This window comes from Lycium barbarum, chromosome 8 (genome assembly GCF_019175385.1).
Source record: "Lycium barbarum isolate Lr01 chromosome 8, ASM1917538v2, whole genome shotgun sequence".
In the NCBI taxonomy this organism is placed as follows: domain Eukaryota; kingdom Viridiplantae; phylum Streptophyta; class Magnoliopsida; order Solanales; family Solanaceae; genus Lycium; species Lycium barbarum.
The window spans coordinates 95,760,893-95,782,593 of record NC_083344.1 but is presented as its reverse complement, the minus strand read 5'-3'; the positions used below and the strand labels follow the sequence as shown (position 1 = coordinate 95,782,593).

Genomic DNA, 21,701 nt, shown 5'->3' with positions numbered 1-21,701 from the left:
AACAATATAGGCAGAATATGTATTAGTCTAGTTAGTCTTTTGTTTGGTAGGTGTAATATTGTGGTTTGAAACAAATAAGTTGAGTATGCTAATAAGCCTGTTTCCCGCTGGATGGCCTGTGCCATTAAGGTTGGTCATGTCTTGTGCACTATCATAGCTTAAAGCAGTCCTAGACAGACATGATCTTACCTTTTGTTCAATTTGCGTGATCAAGCATACTCGTTTAAATCTATGTCATTACAAATTTATGTCAAAACGTGTCGTGGTCATAAACATATGTTTATCCTGTTAAGAGGCAGTTGAATGTCCATTTCAAATAACTGCTGGTGGTAGTTTGTTCTGCTAATGAATGCTTTAGTTTAAATATTAGTTTTTAGTGTGAGTACTGCCCTTGCATTTATTTGAGTTTGCTGGGATCAAGATAAGCTGTTCTGGACAGCATGCTTGTCTTAAGTCTTGTTTTAGTTATTTATTACTCAGATAACCAATGTTGTAACATATGTTTGTTAGAATACCAATTTGGATAATGTGATTTGTTGATAAGGATATTGTAAACCTGGATGTTCTCTTCCATGCCACTTGAGTCATTGCCTTACTGCCTAGTCCTTTAGTGTGAGGATACATGACTATGAGATTTAACACTAATGACTTGAAGGAATTTTGATGACATCTTTCGATCCTGTCTGAACCTCTGAAAATACTAATGCGTATAACTCATCTAAGTTTAACCTCAAAGATGTTTTAGTCTCTTAGTTGAAGCATGAGACTCTAGGAATGAATTAAGAAGTCAACAAAAAATAAAGACCTTATGTTGTTCTCTTCGATAGTGGACTGTTAGAATGCACTAAAGGCTGTTCATAAGAATACTATGGATTTGTATGTGAGTTGGACTTCTGAATGTTTAAGCACATAAGTTTTTTTTTTTTTTTTTTTTTTGAATTGAGAGAAGAAGTTTTTTGAAGTATGGTTCACTATGTGATATAGGATTAAGCTGAATGGCTCCTAGTTAACACTCAGGATTACAAAATGGCATCATTTAGTTTAAAACTTAAGTGTAACACTGATCACCTAGAATTATGGACATATGTAACTAAGGGAGTTGGCTGGACTTAAGGATCGAACTGACCTGGTAGCAGGTGCTATAAGTGACCAGTTCCTTGGCATATTTAGCCAGCTTTGATCAGATAAACCATAGTGAGCTTACCTTGAATGTTGTTGTGTTTGAAAACCTGTTCCATTTGGACAGTAAATTAGTATTATTTTTGTTGAACTAAGGAAGATCTGGTCATTTGAGAGTCTGTGTCTGTTCTCTTATTCTTAATAGCCTAACATGCCTAATTTAAGGATCATAGGCAGCGTGTGCATAAAAGTGTGTGATTTGATGAATGAAATCTTTTAAATCCCGTCCATTCCTTACTTAACTATTTGAATCCATGATTTAAATGATTTGTTAGGTATGCAGCAGATATGACTGATAATAAAATAATAAGTTGGAAATGATATTATAAGAAAATGTGTGTAAATTTAGTTGGAGTCTATACTTTGCCAAGAGTGTCTTAGTCTATCCCATGTTTGTAAAAATCAACCTAAAAATAGAACTTATAGGCCTGTTAGAGTTCTGTTAAGGTTTAAAAATCAGAGGACATTTCATAATTAGAATTACCCGATGACCTAGCTATAAGTTTGAACTGTATCACTGTCTATCAAATTGGGAATCGGTCAGCATATCAGCTTGCCTCTGTGTGTTTAACTTATAACATTGGTTTGAACCCTTTGCTAGCTGATTTAACTGCATAAATACTAGAACAATTATTGATGTTTAACTGAAATATTCTGTCTACTTGGAACATATCTTAGGAAATCCTATGTGCATCAGATCTACGCGAAATGTTGTGATGATTTTGGGTTGTTTTTTTTTTAAAATTCATATATGTTAGCATGTCTAGTACCTCCTTATGATTGTGTGTGTACGAGATATACTCGAATATACATAAGTATATACATATAATCTATGGAGTTTACTTTGGATTTGTACTGTCACCTGTTTAAGCCTTATTGATCGTATACTAATCTTTTTCCTCTCGTATCTTTTATGCATGGCCGCCTCGTACGAGTCCGACGGACTCGATTCCATCTGCCTTCGGCGTTGGGCTAAAGGCCCAACACAATTTCCCTCTTGTGTCATCCCACCTGCAGCAAAGTAAAAAACAGATTCTGGGTCAGGCCCAGCTCCAACAGCAGCAGCCCAGCCCTCAGCAATATAAAAGGTTGCTGGGCTGAAACTTAACGGCAAACAGATCCAGCAATCCCAAAACGGACTGGGTCCATTTGATATGATTCGTTTTTTTTTTACTTCATTTCATGCATTTGATTTGTATTATGCAACTAACCTTTTTGATTTAGATGAACATTAGCGAAATTTAGTGGGTTTAGCTCTAGTATAATGGGTAGCAACTCTAAGAGAGATATCAATATTAGTTCTATAAGTTTCATTCCCTTTTATGTTAAAATTATTTACAGTATTTATTATATCTTAAAGTAAAAATGAATAATATTTTATCATAATTGTTTCAAAACGCCACTAAAACGCAAACATAAATTCAAGCATATTTTATAAATAACTCTTCAAGTTTGGAGCCAATCACGTATATTTTCAGGTAAGCATAATTAATAAGAAAACTCGTTTCCTTTTGAATTCTATTTATAAGCCAAGATTTTCTACATGATTACATTAGTATAACATGATTTATTCAAAATTGTCAAATCTCTTCTCAATAGCTATTATTTATGGGAAAATTATCATATTTTATACAAATCTTATGTCAAATAGCATTTTATTTAAAAGTTTAGTCACATTTATAAGTCTCTTTAAATGACATTTTTTATCTTAACAATGCTTGTAAGTTTTATTTCATGCAAATTATCACATTTCCTATACATCTTACTAAATAGTATCTTTCATTTAAGGCTTTATCAATATTTTCAAGTCTCATTTAATATTTAGAATCTTCTTTTACGCAAATTATTATGTTTTCTACAAGTATTATTTTAAACAACACTATTATACTTTCGTCTAAAACCTTAACAGTATTCATAAGTCGTGTTTTCAAAATGGCATTTAAAATCTCTTTTATACAAATTATTGTATTTTCTGTAAATTTTATTTTAACTAACATTATTTTCTTTTAAAACTTTAGCAATATTTTTTTAAGTCATTTTCTAAAATTTAAGCATTGTATTTAATCACTAATTAATTAACCTAAGTTTGGTCGGATAACCGTAAGTTAACGGATTCTAAAGGATGCCTAACCCCTTCCCTTTAGGATAATATAGAGCCCTTACCTAGAATCACACTGGTTAAGCAGACTATTAATTGAGGTTTAGTTTTAACTTTCCCTTAGTTAATATTTAGGTGTCCTAATTCACCGTTAAATTAATTAGGTGGCGACTCCTTAAAACAAATAAATAGGAATCACCAATACGTCGTGCTCCCTAAATCTAACCCGGTTAAAATGGGGTGCGACACGGGGTCCCTAGAGCCAAAGTGTGGAAAACAAGCAAAAAAACTGCAAAACTGGAAACAACTGGAGGTTCTGGAAATTATTGGCGAAATATTGCTCTGCGCGTTCGCGCAGGAATATCACGCGTTCGCGGTCACGCGCGTCCGTGACTCTGTGCGATCGCGCAACTTTTTCACGCGTTCGCTCTAAATAAATGAAACAATTCCACGCGATCGCGCAGGGGCGTGACGCGATCGCGCTAAAGGCTTTTCGGCAATTTTCGACCAGAACTTGGGATTTGACGATTTCTGCTGTTCCAGTCCCTTTAAATAGAAAACTAGGGTTTTCCAAACATTATCTTTGGCAGTTTTCACAAGTTTGGAGGCTAGGGTTTCATCACCAACACCTTGGAAGAGAAGATTTGGAGACACCAATGAGAAATTCTTTACCCATTTCTTCTACTCTTGCTATGTATTGAATATTTATGTGTGTAGTATTTCATTTCAATACTTGAATCTCGTTTATGGAAATATTCTTGATTAAAGTTTGGATTGAATCTCTTGTTTTGCTTATGTGTTGAATGATTTTATTCCTAATGAAGTGAGTTATTGTTTCTTTAATTAATCTCATTTTGAATGATTCTTAAGGGAGTAGCTAACCCTAAGACTTGCCCATTTATTTCGGTTTAAACTTGGAAGAGGCAAACTCGGGATTGGAAAATATTAATTAACAAGAATTTGGGGCGTTAACCCTCATCTAATGGAAATCGACCTAGGGATAGGCGATACCACTTGTAGCCATATTCAGGTGTTCTTAATGCTCCTAATTGCTTTAGGGATATTCAATTAGATAGTCTAGTTAGTCTTCAGAAGAAGCTAATTTAGAGTCATTATCCGAGGCTAAGTAATATAAACTCACCATTGTTTGTAAATCATGAAATACATTGGATCGTTACTAGAGAATAGTTTCCCTTGTATCCATGCTTGTGGCCATTGATCATTTTACTTGCTTTGTAGGTTAGTTTACATTTTTGCATTAGTTATAATTCTCTTCTCAAAACCAAAACATTATCCATCGTTTGGCTTTAGTTTAGTTGGTGAAAATTCCATACAAATCGCCTACATATTGTTCTCTGTGGGATTCGACCCCGACTCATAGTTGGGTAAAATATATTTGCATATGACCGTGCCCATTCTAATTAATAGGGTGGATTTGGACTTTATCATAAACCATTTGTAAAATGTAAACTCCATTTTTTAGTCTTTGAAACCTGTGAGATTCTAGGTAAGGGTTTTATTTACCCCAAGGGGAAGGTGTTAAGCATCCCTCAGAGCCTATCCGAAGATAGTATTTAAACTTAGCTTAATTAACACTAGAGGGGGATTATTTAATTATTTCTTATTTAAAGAATTGCGAGAAAGAAAATGCTCTCTCAAAACCATTTGAATAAAAAAGGGAATTTTAAGGTAATTGTAACTATGTGAGTAAATGCATATACATAAAGGAAGTAGTTAATGCTAATGTGTACGTGAGGAAAATATATATGACGTTTAGAATAGTATGTTTAATATAGAATAAGCAGATGTATATTTTTATAGAATAATAATGTATCTATGTGATATGTGATATGTATATCACGAGTGACTAAAAGTAGTTATTGATGACGTGCTAGTACTATATAAATGCATATAATGTAAAAACGACCAAGGGAATTAATGGAAATAAGATAGTATATGTATACTACGTGTTAAAAAAAAATAGTATGTAGGCATACTCATTGTAAAGAAAAGTAATTAATAAGAGTTGTAAAATTATATGTACACTAGGGATGTATATTGTTTACAAAAAGAGTACATGTGTATGTTTTGAAGATTAGGTATAAATATGGCTATTGTATATAAGGACAATATATATAATATAGAGTATGAAAATACATATTTTTAATGAGAAAATAATATATACATGAAGTATGTTTATCATATGTAAAAAATAGTATAAAGAGGTATACTTTTAGAAATAGCCATAGAAAATATAATAATATGTATAAGTACCGTGATATAGATAAGTACACACATAATGAAAAAGATTGATTGAAAAATAAGATGGTATATGTGTATTAAAATAAGTACGTACCTTGTAGTTATTGTAAAATAGCTTGACCACTATACATAAGCCTAATATGATTTTTTCTTGTTTTCAACTTGGAAGATAAAGCTTGCTTGACATTAGTGCAAAAGAACAAATTCTGAAAATAGCAAGATGTTTTGGGCCACTAAAATTCTTATTTTTTAATCCTCCAAAACCGGCGTTTTTCTTATTTCTAAAAATCCATGTGTGGGCCTTTGTAAAGAATATGCCTAGCTCTTGCTTGAAACACTTGGAAAAAAAAAAAACATTGTTAGCAAATTCTTTATTTGAAAGAAGTCAACAGTTTCACCTTTCAAAAGAAATCCAATTCTCTTACATCCTGGAAAAGTTGACATCATTTATGTGACTACTCTAATACGCCTAATCCGAATAAATACACTAAGTTCAATATCTAAAAAAAAAAAGAGCGTAGGGAAGATAATGACTAAACTTACTAACATACTTAAGTCAAGTTACGAGTTCAAAACAAAACTACAAAAAATACAAATTCACAAGAGTGTTAGGCAAATAATATAAATAGCATGTATCAAACAATATGAAGGCTTAAAATTTTGAATAAAGGAAGAGCGGAAACTCGAGACGCGAAAGTAGGGGACTGCTAGACACGAGCAATTAAATCCGCTACTGGCTGTTCTCTGATATGGGCAGAATCCGGAGTTGCCATAACTCCAAATGCTCCCAAGGTTCCTCATGAAAAAAAAAAAAAAAGATAAAGATAAGGATTAGAAACAATTCTCAACAAGGAAAAAGAAGTCTATATGACTTTAATTAATAAAAGCTAGATAAAAGAATCAAATGTAAGACAAGGCTTTCTCGTGTCATATTCTCAAAACGCAATACCACAATCAGTTTTAAAAGAAGATCAATGCAGTTCCAATTGTTACTTAAACATTCAGCTCTTCTATCTAGCTTTCCAAACTAAATATGGCGTAACCTCTTAGATGAAATAAGCATCATTTAAGTTCAAAACAATACTGTCGTGCTTCCAAACAACAGAAATTCAGAGACATATCACATACTTATTCAAAGTTCATAAATAGGGAAACAAGCTAGCATCCATGCCTCAAAGAAATGTAAACTGTAAAACTTATTATCAGGCTACTCTAACGATACAATTCGAACCATTTAGGGAAAGTATCCCATTTGCTCAAACGAATCCTCTACTCATTCTAAAGTTTTTAAGAGAAAGTAGGTAACAGTAGACTACAATAGTCAGGATAATTTTTTATTTTTTTTTAAGAACACATGAATGATTTTTTTTTTTCCAGCAAAACACACAAGTCTAGGTCAATCAATGCACTTAAAATAACTTGAAGTGGATACAGTCATAATTCAAAACGAAATTCTTCCAAAGAACTTTAGCCAAAGTTTAAGACTAAGATCTGAAAGAGACTAAGATCCTAAATCATGGCAGATTATCCCATTTTTAAGACTAAGGTCTCTTTGAATATAAAGAAAGAAAAGCTCTTACTCCAAACAAGTTCTAGGACTTATACAAGAAAAGGTATACAAACAGAAAGAGAGGAAATTATCAAAGAGTTCACACATGCCAGAAAATAGTGAAGAAGTTTCCATGGTTTTCATTACTCCTCATGTACCAATTAACATACGAAACTGATGTAGTAGATAAGAACAGTGAATCAAACACCAACATTCGCTTAACAAGGGGGTAAGCTATTGGTTGAATTATGACAGCTCCCTAAGCAAACTTTATTAAACTAAAGAGCAAACTGATGCATGAACTAGGAAAAAAAAAAAACTAACACAAATGAATTGGAACGAGTCAACTAAGCCAAAGTCTCTTTATGCTTACTGGAGAATTATACACAAAAATGAACTTTTGGTTCATGAGACATAAAGGAAACAGGGAACTAACTTAAAGAAAGGCAAGCTAGTGAATACATCAAGAGAGCAACATTTGTTTCTGGAAACTCAAACTGGAAATTTTAAACATAACTTGATAAAAATCTATATAGCGATTAACGTTTGTATAACTCTAACATGCTTGGAGAACAAAGAAAGTCACTCATTGTAATATTTCATGTTTTTGGAACTAAAATGCTCAAAGGAAGAAGTAAAACGGGCTGAAACATTAGGCAATACTCAATCTCATACTAATCTAAGCTTGAACATAAGCTAAATCTCATAACATAAACTTATCGACGAATGCATGAGGATTTCATTAACAATTACAAAGCTGGTATTTAACCAAACAAACATTTTCTAACGAGTTGAGCATACTGGAAAAAAAATAAACAGCAAAGGGAAATAAACTCATGCTTTTCACTCAAATTTAAAGGAAGCTAAACATCTAAACCTGTAAACTTAATCATGCTGAATTCCTACAAAAATCAGAACGACGCTAATAAACATGAAATCGAGTCCATTAACTCATACTCACACAGAATTTAAATAGGCAGAAAACTTAAATAGGAAAATAGCTAAAAACAACACAGCCAAACAGAACCGGAAAAATTAAGAAAGAAGAAGGAGAATTTCTGCTCAAACAAGAACTTTAAACACTCAGATTTTAACACACACTAATTGACTAATAAACCAACTGACTTTTAGCGAGAAATGAAGAAAGGCTAAATATGAAAAAAAAAAAAAAAAAAAGTGCAGGAAATGCTAATTAACTCATACTTTGCAATGGAGATGACAGGAGGAAATAAAATGGAAACTAACAAAGCCGTAAATTAACTCATGTTTTCTATTCAAATGGAGTAACAATAGCGACATGAAAATAGGATAGACTAACCAGTGAACATATTCTCATGTTAAAAAGCAGGTAAAACGTCCTATTTCTACGGTCACGAAACAAAACACACATTCACATTTTAATATCTAACGAGCATGATATCTGCTAGTAGAGGAGAGACAGAGTCTCTTAATAATTTATTCGAGCATCTTATTTCTTCAAAAGGACATGTAGACTAGGCTAAAAAAAATAACTGGCAACATATTCTTGCATCTCAACACCCTCAAAAATCCAGATTTAAAAGAGTAGAGCAGAGAGTGAAAACACTAACCTCTTTTGGGCAATGAAGTAAAAGACTTATAAGCGATAAGGTTGTTCCAACGACAACAAGTTTCAACTAATGCAAACTTATATAAATCAGTGGTTTCCTTCCTAAACGCCCTTAGTCATTTTAGTTCTAAGTATTCTTAAACTCCAAGAAATTAAGCCATCAGAATCCCAAAGAGAGGAGCAGAAACAGCTATAAACAACAACTTCCAACTGTTCTAACACCTTAACTTTAGGAAATTAGAAGGAAAAAAAAATCTATTAATGTTCAAAACAATATTTATGACAAAAATCTTCAGAAACAACAGTTAGCCTGTTCCTTCCAATCTAAGACAGATATTCATGTTATTTCTATATAAGCAAATAAGTAAACAGACCCATTTTTCATTCAAAACTTACCTGAAACTAGCAACCTCAAATTTTAACCAGTAACGAACCCAAAGTTCACAATGACGTTCAAACCAAACTAAAAACCTTACAACATTTGAAGTTCTTCTAATGCACAAAACAGATGTGAAATAACATCTCTTCCAGAAAAAGAAAACAATATGGTAACTAGTTTGAAACAAATTATAATGAAAATAGTGATTCAGTTAGCATGTATGAAATCTTATGACATCAATCTCATTTAAACTCAACAATTAACATTCCTTACCTATAGTTCAAACTTCAAGGTGTATATGATGCTTATTATTATGAAGAGAGGGCACTAGTGGAAAGAGCAAACATGCTCGAGATACAAACAAAACAGTCATGGACACAACATGTGCAGGAGAGTTTCTCCAGAACACACCAACAAATGAATGTAGTCCTAGTTCATTGAAAATTAGTTATGAGGATGAATTTTGGCAAACAGCCTTGCTGAAAGGTTAAAACAGGATTTAAACGAGCAGCACAATTATTCACGTAGTCGATAAGTAACGTAGTTATTACTCTTAAGTGTTATTAGTTTACGTAACCATTTCGTCTGCCCCTTCCTTTTTTTTTTAGCAAGAACAGGTCCGTAAGACACAGGATGAACTAACACAGATAAACAACGACTACATTTCTAATTTCTATAGAAAAAAAAACACAATTTTAGCAAATCCTTTTTCAATACACATGATGTAAAACTAACCCCCCTCACAAGCATCTAAAATGAAATTCAGATGAGCGACATATTTATCCACATATTCTACAAGCTAATTGATGATTCCTCTAAGCATTCTTAGTCCTATTTAACCATTTTACATATATACTTAAGGTAAACAGATCAGCACAACAGTTTTATCTAAGTGAATTGAAACTAGCGACTAAAACAATCGAGCGACTATATTTAATTCTACAAACTAAAATGAAACAAAAGATGAGGGCGGTGACTGACCTTCTCCGGGACAGCGAACTGAGGCTATTGTCGTCGTCGAGTCTTCGAATCCGCTCGAAGTGGTCCTTCCTCAGCCGAGAACTAAAAGAACGGATTTCGACAATCAAAAACTTAAGAGTAAAAAAATAAGATTTTTCACAGAATCCAAGTTTTTAACAAAAGGAATTTTATGAGGGGAAGCTTGTGAAAAATAAAAGGGTTTTTTTCTGGGTGTCCAACCTGTCGTAAAACAGCCCATGGAGGCTGGTATTTATAGCCAAAGTCTTAGGTGTTTCAACAGCTTGTTCATGAGGCTTTTTCCTTGGAATTTCGGGTTAAAGGGAGGGAAAATTCTGAAATTTCAAAAACATGAAATGATGAAGAAAAAGTAACGGATTCTCACCTTTTCAGATGGATTTGAAAGTTACAAATTCGTTGGGACTCCGAATTTATTGGATTCTCCATGGTTTTATGCTCCAACGGACTGAAACGAGCCTTTACCCTATGGATTGTTGGAAGAACGGTCTAGAATCCCAAAGATGTTCGCGTGCTTTTTGATTTGGGGGCTGATTCGACTTTGGACGAGCTGTTCGAAGCTCTGTCACTTGAAGAAAAGGGGATAAAGGGACAGGGGTTGATGGGAGGCGGCGTCAGTCACGCCGAAATCGGCTTTAGCCGATGGTCTGATGGGTAAAGCGGGGTGGCGACGAGGTTGGAAAAGGGAGAGGAGAGGAGTGTTAGTTCTTGTTTGGTTGAAGAGGTGTGTAGGGATCGTTTGGTTAGGGCTGTTAGAGTATGAAGTTTAGTTCTAGGGATTGAGTGTTACAGATGATTGGACTGGGTCAGTGGGGTTTTGGGCTGGGGCGGTTGGGCCACAAATTTTGGTTAAGGGGAGAAGGGAATTGGCCCAATATTATGGGTAGATGATTTAATTTCTCATCCTCTCTACTTCAATTAATTAATTAAAATGTGCTCCTTTGTCCTAATCAATTCCCACAAAATGTATACCTATATAAATTGCAATACGAGTATTTAATATACGTATTTAGTTTTAAAATAGAGTAAAAGATGATTAATACGGTAATAAGTAGGATTAAAGGAAAAATGCCAATGTCAATATTGATATAGGAATACCAACACTATTTTTTGAGTGATTTAATTGTAAAGAATGATGTTTAGTAAATTTTTTTTAATTATATATAAAAATAAATATGATGTTTGGTGATTTTTTAAAAACGATAGAAACCTTTCTTAATTTTAGAGAAATAATATCTAAAAAATAGTGTAGTAATTAGTGAAAATATTCCAAACTCATTTATTGGGGAATTTTCACGATTAAGAAGCATAGTGAAATTAATTAAACAAAAAGGAGGTCCAAAATTGGGTGTCAACACTTAGTCAAAGTTATGTGATAATCCTCGTACAGTTGAAGATATGACTTGCTAATGACATGTGCTTTAAGTTTGAGGTGGGTTTCTAATATCATCATATTGGCTTGGGTTCATTTGTGGTAAATCTGTGATAATGATTAGTTAGAATTATTTGATTGAGTCATGACAATGAGATTTTACCCTGTTTTGAGTTCGTAAATATAAGTGAATTGATCTTCATCCTTGCTTAAGTAGGGTTGTATATGAAGATTGGGATATGATAATGTGAGGATGAATTTAGAATGGTGTAGCCCTGAATTTATAGACTAGAATTTTGGTATGGTTATTGACAATGGAATTGAGTGATGCATTCTTGAAGTCTAGTAGAGTCAAATGTATAATGATTGTTGTTTTGATCAGTTTTTTTTCCAACATAATCCTCTCTATATGATCAGTTAAGTGTCTAAACTAACCTGCTCTAATGGTCATGAGTAATGATAAGCTATACTAGGTCGTTTATGTTTGAATTGATATGAACAACCCTCTATGACTAAATTTAGTGGAACTGGAGCAATTTTTGTCCAAAGCCCATCCCTTGAACTTTTTTTTTTTTTAAATTTATTTTCTCCTGTGGCAAAATTTAAAGTCAGAATGCAGTCATTACATTAGACCCGAGGCTTAATGTTGTTGTTTGGTCCCTCAGTGATCACTTTTACCTTGAATCTGGTTTTGTGTCATTGCATCCCAAGTCTTTGTTTGTTGGTTGTAGCCTATCTACCCTGCATGAGACCTCATGTTGATAACCTTTTACTGCTTCTATACCTCAAAATGCTCTGCTTTAAATGATCATGGGTAGTATGCATGAATCACAATACTGTGAGCTATTATTTTCTGTAATCTACTTCCCTCCCTTATTTGATCAATGACTTGAGATTTGGAGTAACCTATCCTGTAAGTGCATATTTGAGTTGATCTTTGTTCAGTTGATTAAATGATTAAATGAAAATATGGCATGACTGATTGAGTGTTGATATAGTTCACATATAGATATTGGTAGGGTTGTATGGGGATTTAAGTAACTCCGAAAGACGCAAAACATGAATCACCAACTGATCATTGCTTGCTTAATGTGTTAACACCTAGTTTTAGATTAAACGGTCTAGATAACCTCTGATTATGCTTGGTTTGACCATAAGGCCTTAAGGGTTTAAGTATGATCTAGTGAGGTTAACTATGGTAGAATTATGATAATGCTAAGTTATTCTAAACCCTCCGAAGGCTCTTAGTGGTTGTCACTGGGGTATGGAAATGAAATCAGAAGAAGTGAGGGTCTTGGGAGAGTAAAAGGTAAGCTTGGGCATGAATTGGAGGTAATGACCACTGGAACCCAGGATCCCTTTTTACTGAAAGAAGGATCCAGGAAAAGGAGATGGGGGTGTGATGACCCCACCCTATCCTGTTTCCCTTTCAGGATCCTGAGGTCCCTCCTTTTCTTTTGAACTTATTTCCATGAACACACAATGGACTTTGGATGGATTAGGAAAGCTTTATTATATCTGGAAAAGGGTATACTTAGACCAAAATATCTCTTGTTATTATTTGCAAAGCTCAAATCATGTGTTTAACTATGTTTTTTTAGAGGGGTTTAGTCTGAAATAATCAGTTGTATGTATTGATATTGTTTTAAGTGCGTTGATTGATAAAGAAGTAGGATTAGGGAATGTATATGGATGGATTTAAGCCACATTGACCTTGAGTAAGTCTTTTAAAGGCATGTCACGACCCAACCCACCATGACTGGCACCCAACTAAATCCTAGTGGGCGAACCAACACTCAAGACATCTATCCCTTCAAATCTGGTTTTTATATTAAAAAGCTAATCAGTTATTACTCATTCAAACATCAAATGAACAAAATAAATCATGCCATAAAATAATGAAATAAATGCGGAAGTTCTAACTATTACAAAATCCCCAAAATCCAAAAGTCATCGTACAAGACTCTAATCTTAAACATGTCTAAGGAATGAAATCTGACTAATAAATATCCATAATGTCCAGAATAAGAAAAGACATCATAAGAAGAAAATCTTCGGGCGGCCTGGCATGGGGAGAAGCTCACCCTAAATCTGTCAGCAAACGTCCTCCACACTAGATGTGAGGGCGGGTAGCAGTCTCTGTATCACAATCTGCACTTAAAAGAATGCAGCAAGGCAGTATCAGTACAAACACTATGTACCGGTAGATATCATAGGCCGACTAAGATTAGTATTATGCATATTTCGTAAAATTAGTAGAATAAACAATCCAATCAACAAACATGAATATCAATAAACCACAGCAAGTCGACCAAGGATAATCACAATCAAATCACCAAGAATGTCAAGAATCATAATCACGTAAGCCACAACGGAAATAAGTTTACCACAATGACCACACTCACTGTACACACATGCTAACTGATGTCATTGCTCATTAGTCATGACCTACAGGGGACCCATGGTGTCCATGTACCACTCATTCCGGAATACTCCTCGGACCCATGCACAAACCTCTACTCCGGAACGAACCTTGGAGGCGGGACATATTAACGTACCTCTCTTTTTCAAAACTAATCTCGGACCACGAGCCCAAAATCTAGGTCACATATGTGCCTTTCCATACCTCTTACAGAACAGTGTTTCTTACCTTCCCAATATCAATACTCAAATCATCATTCCATGTTACAATACTGTCGAGAAGATCATATTAGCTTCTCATCACAATACATTCACTGCAGAATCAACACACAAGAATAGTGGCATGAAGCCTACACAATCACTCAATCACAATCTCATAGGAATTTAGCCACACAATAGCTTGCATGAAAACTAGACATGCTTTCTCCTAACGAATTTACAAACATACAATCAACTAACCAAAGTCTAACTCAAGTAGACCGTAATCTACCTCAATGTAGAGCTGGGACACCCAAGTCACTCCGCTACAACCTTTCCTTTCCTTAAAGCCTCAGAATGCTCAAAGTCTAAAAATAGAAGGCTCAATGAGCCACAATTACTCAATTCACATGCATTAATGCAAAATACCCTTCCCTTTACCCCATTCGAATGAGTGGATGATTTTCTAGGTGTTAAGCAACCTATCAAGGTTCTTAGTAATCATTACTCATCAAATTACGACAACATTCTATCAATATCCCCCATTACAAGTAGTCCTTATGGTCAAGACACCATTTTTATAGAGCCCTAGGTCTCTATTCACTTAGTTTATGACTCTAAGTGTGCAATTTATGATTAAGAGGACTAACCCAAGATTTTAGAGGATAACTAAATGATAATAACCATAACCTATCAAGCATAGAAGGTTTATTAATATTCTAGGGTTTCTGTTTCAATTTCACCATTAAAGACCCATGAAGGGGATAACAATAATGAAGGAGAATGGAATGGATGAAACTTACCTCTCAAGAGTGTCTTGCCCTAGCTTGGAAATTCACCCTAGGTGCTTGTCGGAAAGTGTGTTGGTGTTTTGTGAATAGAGAATATGAGACTAAGTATAACAATCCCGGGCCACTGCTTTACGTCGATCGCTGCAGCGGTCATAACGCCGCTACAACGGTCCCAAAGGAAACGCTATAGCGGTCCACCGCCTGCCACAGCAGCCACTGAGGACATGGATGGCCGCTGGCAGCGGTCAAACCGCCGCTATAGCGGTACCGCTGCATCAGCCCATTTTGGCCAGTGAGCTCGACTTTTGTCCAGTTTTCCCCCTCTCACCCAACATTTAATCCGAGGCCTAAAAAACACAACACAAACATGTAAATACACATAAAAAGGCCCTACGAATCCACCCGCGGCCTCAGAATTCCCAACCGAGTTCTAATTTCTCACGTCAACCCCCGACGGACTCAATACAATAAAACAACAATCACAAGTAAGTCAAATTACAGTTCTTATGCTTACACAATCGAGTTCCTACCGACTCATTCTACCCTTGGAAAGATTCTATTTGATGGGGTGACCCTACATTTTCCATAATGACCGGAAGGGTCGTTACAAGGCACTTTTGGTTCACAATACCTCTCCCTCAAATAAGAGGTGCCATGGCATGCCTCAGGGATCTTGTGGGGTGCATATACACTACTCACACTACTCTCATTAGATTCATAAACTACCCTGGGTTGTTTTTGGTTGTGCCATGAGTACGCATGCGTGGTTATGTCCCTACAGTTAGTTCTTTTGATCATCTATATTCATACACCTTAGGTTCACTTTACTTAAATTGCACTCATTGATCCCACGTATTGCCCCTGATTGTGTCTTGGTCATCCCATGGCTTGTGTGATTGGTTATGATTCTACTTACTTCCTATATATGTCTTGAAGCTAGGTCCTCTTTGATTATTCTATGTATATAGAACCTTGACTCGCTTTACTTACTGTGCACCCATCAGTTCTATGTATTGCCTCTGATTACATTATATTTACGTGTGTCTCTCTGCAATACTGTAATTATAGGTTGATGCTTATTATCTTCTCTTGTATGGTTACATTGGTGGGTATAAGGAAATTCTGGGGAGGGGTCTAGTCTTAGCCTTTCCCCAGTGTCTAGCCATGCCTGGGGTTCACGAAACCCCTTGGAACTTGTGCGCCATCAGGAATACGGGGGGCGACGACTCTTCCCTCCCTTATTATCCAAATCCCTGCCAGTGGGGCCTCGTGGTATATATACACACGTACACACACATACACGAATACCTTACTCCATGACTTATGAATGTGTTTGATACATGTATATATATTTGATATATGTACTGTATAGTTGTAACTGCCAAAAGTTCAGTATCCCTAAACTAATCGGGTTCCTTTTTCCTTTTCACCCTTCTCACTGCATGGCCACTCGGGTCAAGACACAACCTACCTATTGGGCCAAAGGCCCAATAAAAAAAAATTCTTTTTTTGAAGAACATTGAGTCCGCGAAGATGGAATTAAATAGCGGGTGCACATAAGGCCCAGCCATGGGTGAAAATTGCCAACTAGGGGCTTGGTATGCCCCTAGCCTTCCCTTATCCTTTTATTTTGATTCATTTTCTTTTATTTGAGCCTTGTTGGTATTTGTAAAAAAGAAACTTGTAAAAAACTCATGTTATACTGGTGGAATCTTTATGTTTATGAATTAGCCGTCTTAGGACAATGGTACACATGCCGTTTAGATTACTTTAGGTCCCCAAACGACTTTTAAATCGCGACTGGTAACGTTTTTCTAAACCCGAGCAGACGATTAATAAAATAATGTAGGCACCGTTTTATAAATACTAATAAAGGGGCGAAAAGGATTTATAAAAACGGATTTCAATATTCACAAGTATTATGACACTTTTATCTCAAATCAACCCTTTTAAACAAGCCTTACAAAGGTTTAAAAATTGAATTTTAAATTGGACTAAAGATTTGGTATTCAAAACAGGTTTAAAGAGATAAAAGGAGATTTTGGGCTGAGGCCCACTTAAATAAAAAACTGGTTTAAAAAGTGAAATTTTCAGAAAAACTTAGAATTCTCTTTGGGCCAAGGCTGGACAGACTTTCTTGTTGTCATAAGGCAAATGTTATAATTTTGAGGTTAAATTCAAGACCAAGTCTTCAAGTTTATAATAATGCACACCTTCTTAAAACAAATACGCTTCAAACAAAATATTTGTATATACAAGTTCTTAGATAAGGCGTTTCAAACGTATTAAACGGATCGACCTAAACCAAGTATGAGTTAAGCACAGACAAATTATGTATACTTAAACGTAGCATTTTACATCTTTTCCTTATAAATAACACGTATAAAAGGATGAATTTTTTTTTATACTCTCTTTACAAACAACATATATGATCCTTGCATATACAAGGAAACTATTTACATCCGGATATTATAAATCCAAACTATAATACCCTGTATATAAAGGGGATATATTCAAACTCTTTTTTCTCAAAATGATATGCCAAAAAATGACAAATTTTTTAAATGCGGGAATAAACACTAAATAAACAGTTCATTAAAATACTCATATATTGGAATTTGAAGGTTAACCGTATAGTACAGTTCCTTAATACCAGGGTGCCTTACACCTTCCTTAGGGGATCATCAGAACCCTTACCTAGAACTCTGAATTATGAAGGATTTTTTTCACTGTATTTGAATAAACCTTTCACGAATAGGTTTTCCTAATTTCCTAAAAATTAGGTGGCGACTCTTTTAAAATAAAGTCCGAAAGAGCACCAACAAGTTCGAAGTAGCTTTCTGAGCGCTAACCCCGTCCGCGAAATGCCAACCGTAATAGATGGCGAATCCACTAGGGACTTAAAGGTTCTAACCATAAGGATTCCAATATAATATGAGTATATTTGCCTTAACTGTTTATGTGTTTACTTTCTCGCAATTAATAAATGTCATTGCATGCATATCATAACTCCGCCACTCCTGGCATTTATTTTACACTTTGTTCCAAAGGCGACTTCATAGAGCACGTCGTCGTTCCTTCAGTATAAAACCAAAAAAAATTCTTTTGGAACCGTTATGAGGCGGGGTTGGTTCACGGTCGTCCAACAACCCTAACGGTTCAGCCCTAGTTGTCCGCTCGGGTTTTTGATCTTTTGTGAAAAGCCCACTCTAGTGAAAACTAGGATAGAGCTAAGCAAAATCGCTACTGGACTAGAGCATTCATACTTAGATGAGCTTTGGGTATATCAGACCTACCTAAGGCTCATTAAGAAAGACTAACTTGTGTTCAGATGATCTATGACCCGAAGAACACCACATCTCACTTATGTGCTATGTGGGAGCTTGTTTATGCCTATTTGATGAACCATTGATCCTATAGGGATGGGGGAATCTTAACCGTGTTTTGTTTTGTAGATGGAATGCAAAATTAGTTTTAACATAGTCACTGAGGCTCCAAAGTTGCTAAGAGCTTGGTATGAATGGTTGGGGGATGCCCACTGGAGAACAATTAGCTGCACTTTAGGACACTTACCCTTTATCATGACAATGAATGGTCGCCCAGAGCTGATAGAGGTATTGGCTGGGTATTGGGATGACAAGGAAATACTGTTCTGTTATGGTAATATTGAAATGAATCTGACCCTAGAAGAAATTAGGGACGCCATAGACAGCAACAGACCCTGTCTAAGGAGGTGACACAAGCCAGATCACAATCTGTTATTTCCATAAAGGCCCACCATCGGCCAAATCATGAAGTTTCTTGCCCAAACTGAGGCATCCTGGGCATAAGGACCCACCGTAGCATTTAGGGATCTATACCGGAGGTTCAGGGATGCCACCGGCTATACTCTATTTGAAAGGGAATTCAAGAGTCAAGAAGAATGGGAGACTGTTAGGCCTTTAGCCTTCGCCATAGCCTTGTTAGGCACTATGGTGTTTCCACAGGACGGATTATTGGCCATAGACACCCGAGTGATCTACCTGGCCCATGCTATCTTCCACGACATAACCAAAGACTGAGAAATAAGGTATTTTGACCTGGTACCCATCATCTTGGCTAACATCTTCCGGGATTCAGATAAGTGCTAAAATCATTTCTAATACTTCCAGGGATGCAATCTGTTGCTACAATGGTGGATTATCAAACACATTAACATGGCCAAAGAGGTTTGGGGTTGGAGTCGACAAAACAAGATAGATCACCTCCTGGTTTATTGTCTAAATCTCGGGTTCATGTCCAAAAGTGCTTGGGCTGGTTTCTTTGTTGACTTGACTGAAAATCGAATCCATTAGATGTTTCCTGACTTCATATCCGAAATTGTGGTGGTTTGAGGCAAGAATTTCCTCTTTGGCCATTAGCTGGGGTTCGAGGAATCCATCCTTATTATCCATCTCAGGTTTTAAGGCAATTTGGTAGAAGGCAAGTGATACCTCAGGTAGGAAACCCCGAGCAGTTCATCATTAAGCATACAAAACAGAAAATCAAGAACGCTGGTATAATACTCAGGGAATGGAATGGCCGCGTGAGTTGGGGCCCAGATACTTTAGCTCCAGATAGGTTCAAAGCAGGGTGTGACCCAGGGTATTATGAGTGGCTATAGGGACACTTGGCTCGTGCGCTTACACTAGGGCCCGCACCTCCCCAAGAAGCCCAAGAAGAGGAGCGTCTGAAAGAATGCCTAGAGGGTACAAACGAGCATTTGGCCAGGATCTTAGAAGAAATAGACCCGATGATTGTCAGGATGGAGCTATATCAGGCACGCCTTCGTATTCAGACCACCCTTCGAAGGGTCAAGAAGGCCAAGACAAGCTTAGCCTCGACATCAGTCGCTGGAGGACCTCCTTGATTTACTGCTTTTATTATTATAAGCCCTATGTTGGCCTCATCATCACTTTTGTAATCCCTTCGGCAAGATATTATTATCAATTATTAAATCATAATGACTTTTTCGGGGCAATGTTTCATCTTCACAAATGGCACTTACATGTTTCAAACGATTACGAAAGCCTTAACTCAAAAAGGCCTTAGGAACACGAGTAGTATAAATAGATACAAATTACATGTTTGCTTGCTACGTGCTTAACATTCCTACTTGCTATGTGTGTTGTCATCTATTAAAGCTTGAATACAATTGGTCCGATGATCTAAACTAGATACCCGAAAGCAAAACCATGAGGTTTAAAACTTACCCAAATTTATCTCTACTAAGTTGACTTACGATGGCCAATCAAGAAGAGTAGGAAGCGCGGACTTTAGGAGACACAACTGAGATGCGGTGGGATAAGGTGCTACAAATGGAAAAACACCTCCAGGAAATAGGAAAGAAAATTGAGGAGGTAGACAGATTACTGGGCATGGTTGGGAATCCGCCAGAAGGCGTACCCCAATAGCCACACTATGGAAATGTCCCCGAGGAGGTGAGAGAATTAGTGTTAAACTACATACCGCTAAAGAGAAGGCATGTAACACCTAGAGAAGGAACCTCGGAACGGGCAAATGGGGAACAAGGACTAAGGTCAGACTCATGGGTGTTTGAATCGGACCCACAAGAAGAAACAGAGCCCCAAGAGAAGGATCCTGAGCCTATTAAAGAAGAAGAGCTGCATGAGGAAGAAGAAGATCCAGAGGAAGAAGAACCAGAGCCTATCGACATAGGGGTCGAAAGAGGGGAGAACCCATTTGATATGTTTCCCGAATTTTAAGGGAATGATGCGAATGACGAATCAGGTTATTATGCCCTCACTGATGAGGGAATGGATTTCTATGCACCTTCGCCCATGTTGATGCCTGTTGCCTCTAGTATGGCATCAGAGAACTTTGGAAGGCTAAACCTTCCTACATCTACTCCGTGGAGCACAGCCTTCAGAGCTCGATCCTCCCCATGTAGAGTAGCTCCTTTGCCCGTAACTTGCGAGGAAGTACTTAGAAAAATAATGGCCGTCGGGATGGATTGCACCACTAGGGCTAAGCTACCGGTTCCTGACTTGGTGTATGTCTACAAAAGATACCCGTTCCACCTCAATCAGGAGGGCCATACCTTGAACAAATGTTTGGCGTTAAGAAAAAAGATTATTAGTTTGATTGACGACAGGATCATCAGGACTTCGTGGGGGCCACATTCCTTAGATTTGGCAGTATGATTTCATGATTTTCGAGGAATCATACGCTTGCCTTTTCGTAACTTTGGCCTCGTTGAACAGGATCAGACCCACAGAACTTGTCTAGGAGCCCGCACCATTAGGGTCCAACATAAACAAGTTCTGCTCATACCATGCTGGAGCCATGGGACATGATATTGAGGGATGCCATGCCTTCAAAATATGATCAAGACCGGACAGATCTTGGTCCTCCTCCTACCAAGGTTTTGAGAAGAAGAAAGATCGGCTTGAGAGAGCAAGTTCGTAAGGACAACAACTTACAGAGGTACACTTTTGGGTAGATATTATGTATCCCCCTCTTTTGCATAAATGTTGCCCCCACCCTCATAAATGTAAAGGAACCGCACCGACTTGATATCCCTATGGAGGGATACGCAGGAAGCCCTAGTCGAGCCTGGTCTGGGGATGTCTGTAGTTAGTATTAGCCAAAGGATATTTAGGAAGAAATGTATATCCTTCTTTAGTAATCGAACTACGTAGGGACTAATTTCTCCTGACAGGATACGTAGGTAGTCTACGTAAGAGTCGGTCCCTTCATGGCAGAAAGCAAGTGATACCTCACGTAGGGAACCCCGAGCAGTTCATCATTAAGCACATAGAACAGAAAGTCAAGAACGCTGGTATAATTCTCAAGGAATGGAATTGCCACGTGAGTTGGGGCCCAGATA

The 21,701-nt window shown here is 36.6% G+C and overlaps 1 long non-coding RNA gene across 1 annotated transcript; it reads right to left on the bottom strand.

Moving 5' to 3' along the window:
• Positions 1 to 6,066: 6,066 nt before the first annotated feature.
• On the bottom strand, positions 6,067 to 10,789 carry LOC132606354 (uncharacterized). Its single transcript, XR_009569700.1, has 2 exons — positions 10,419 to 10,789; positions 6,067 to 10,117 (listed from the first exon to the last, which is right to left on the bottom strand). It is a non-coding gene; the product is annotated as an uncharacterized LOC132606354 (long non-coding RNA).
• Between the last annotated feature and the right edge of the window lie 10,912 nt (positions 10,790 to 21,701).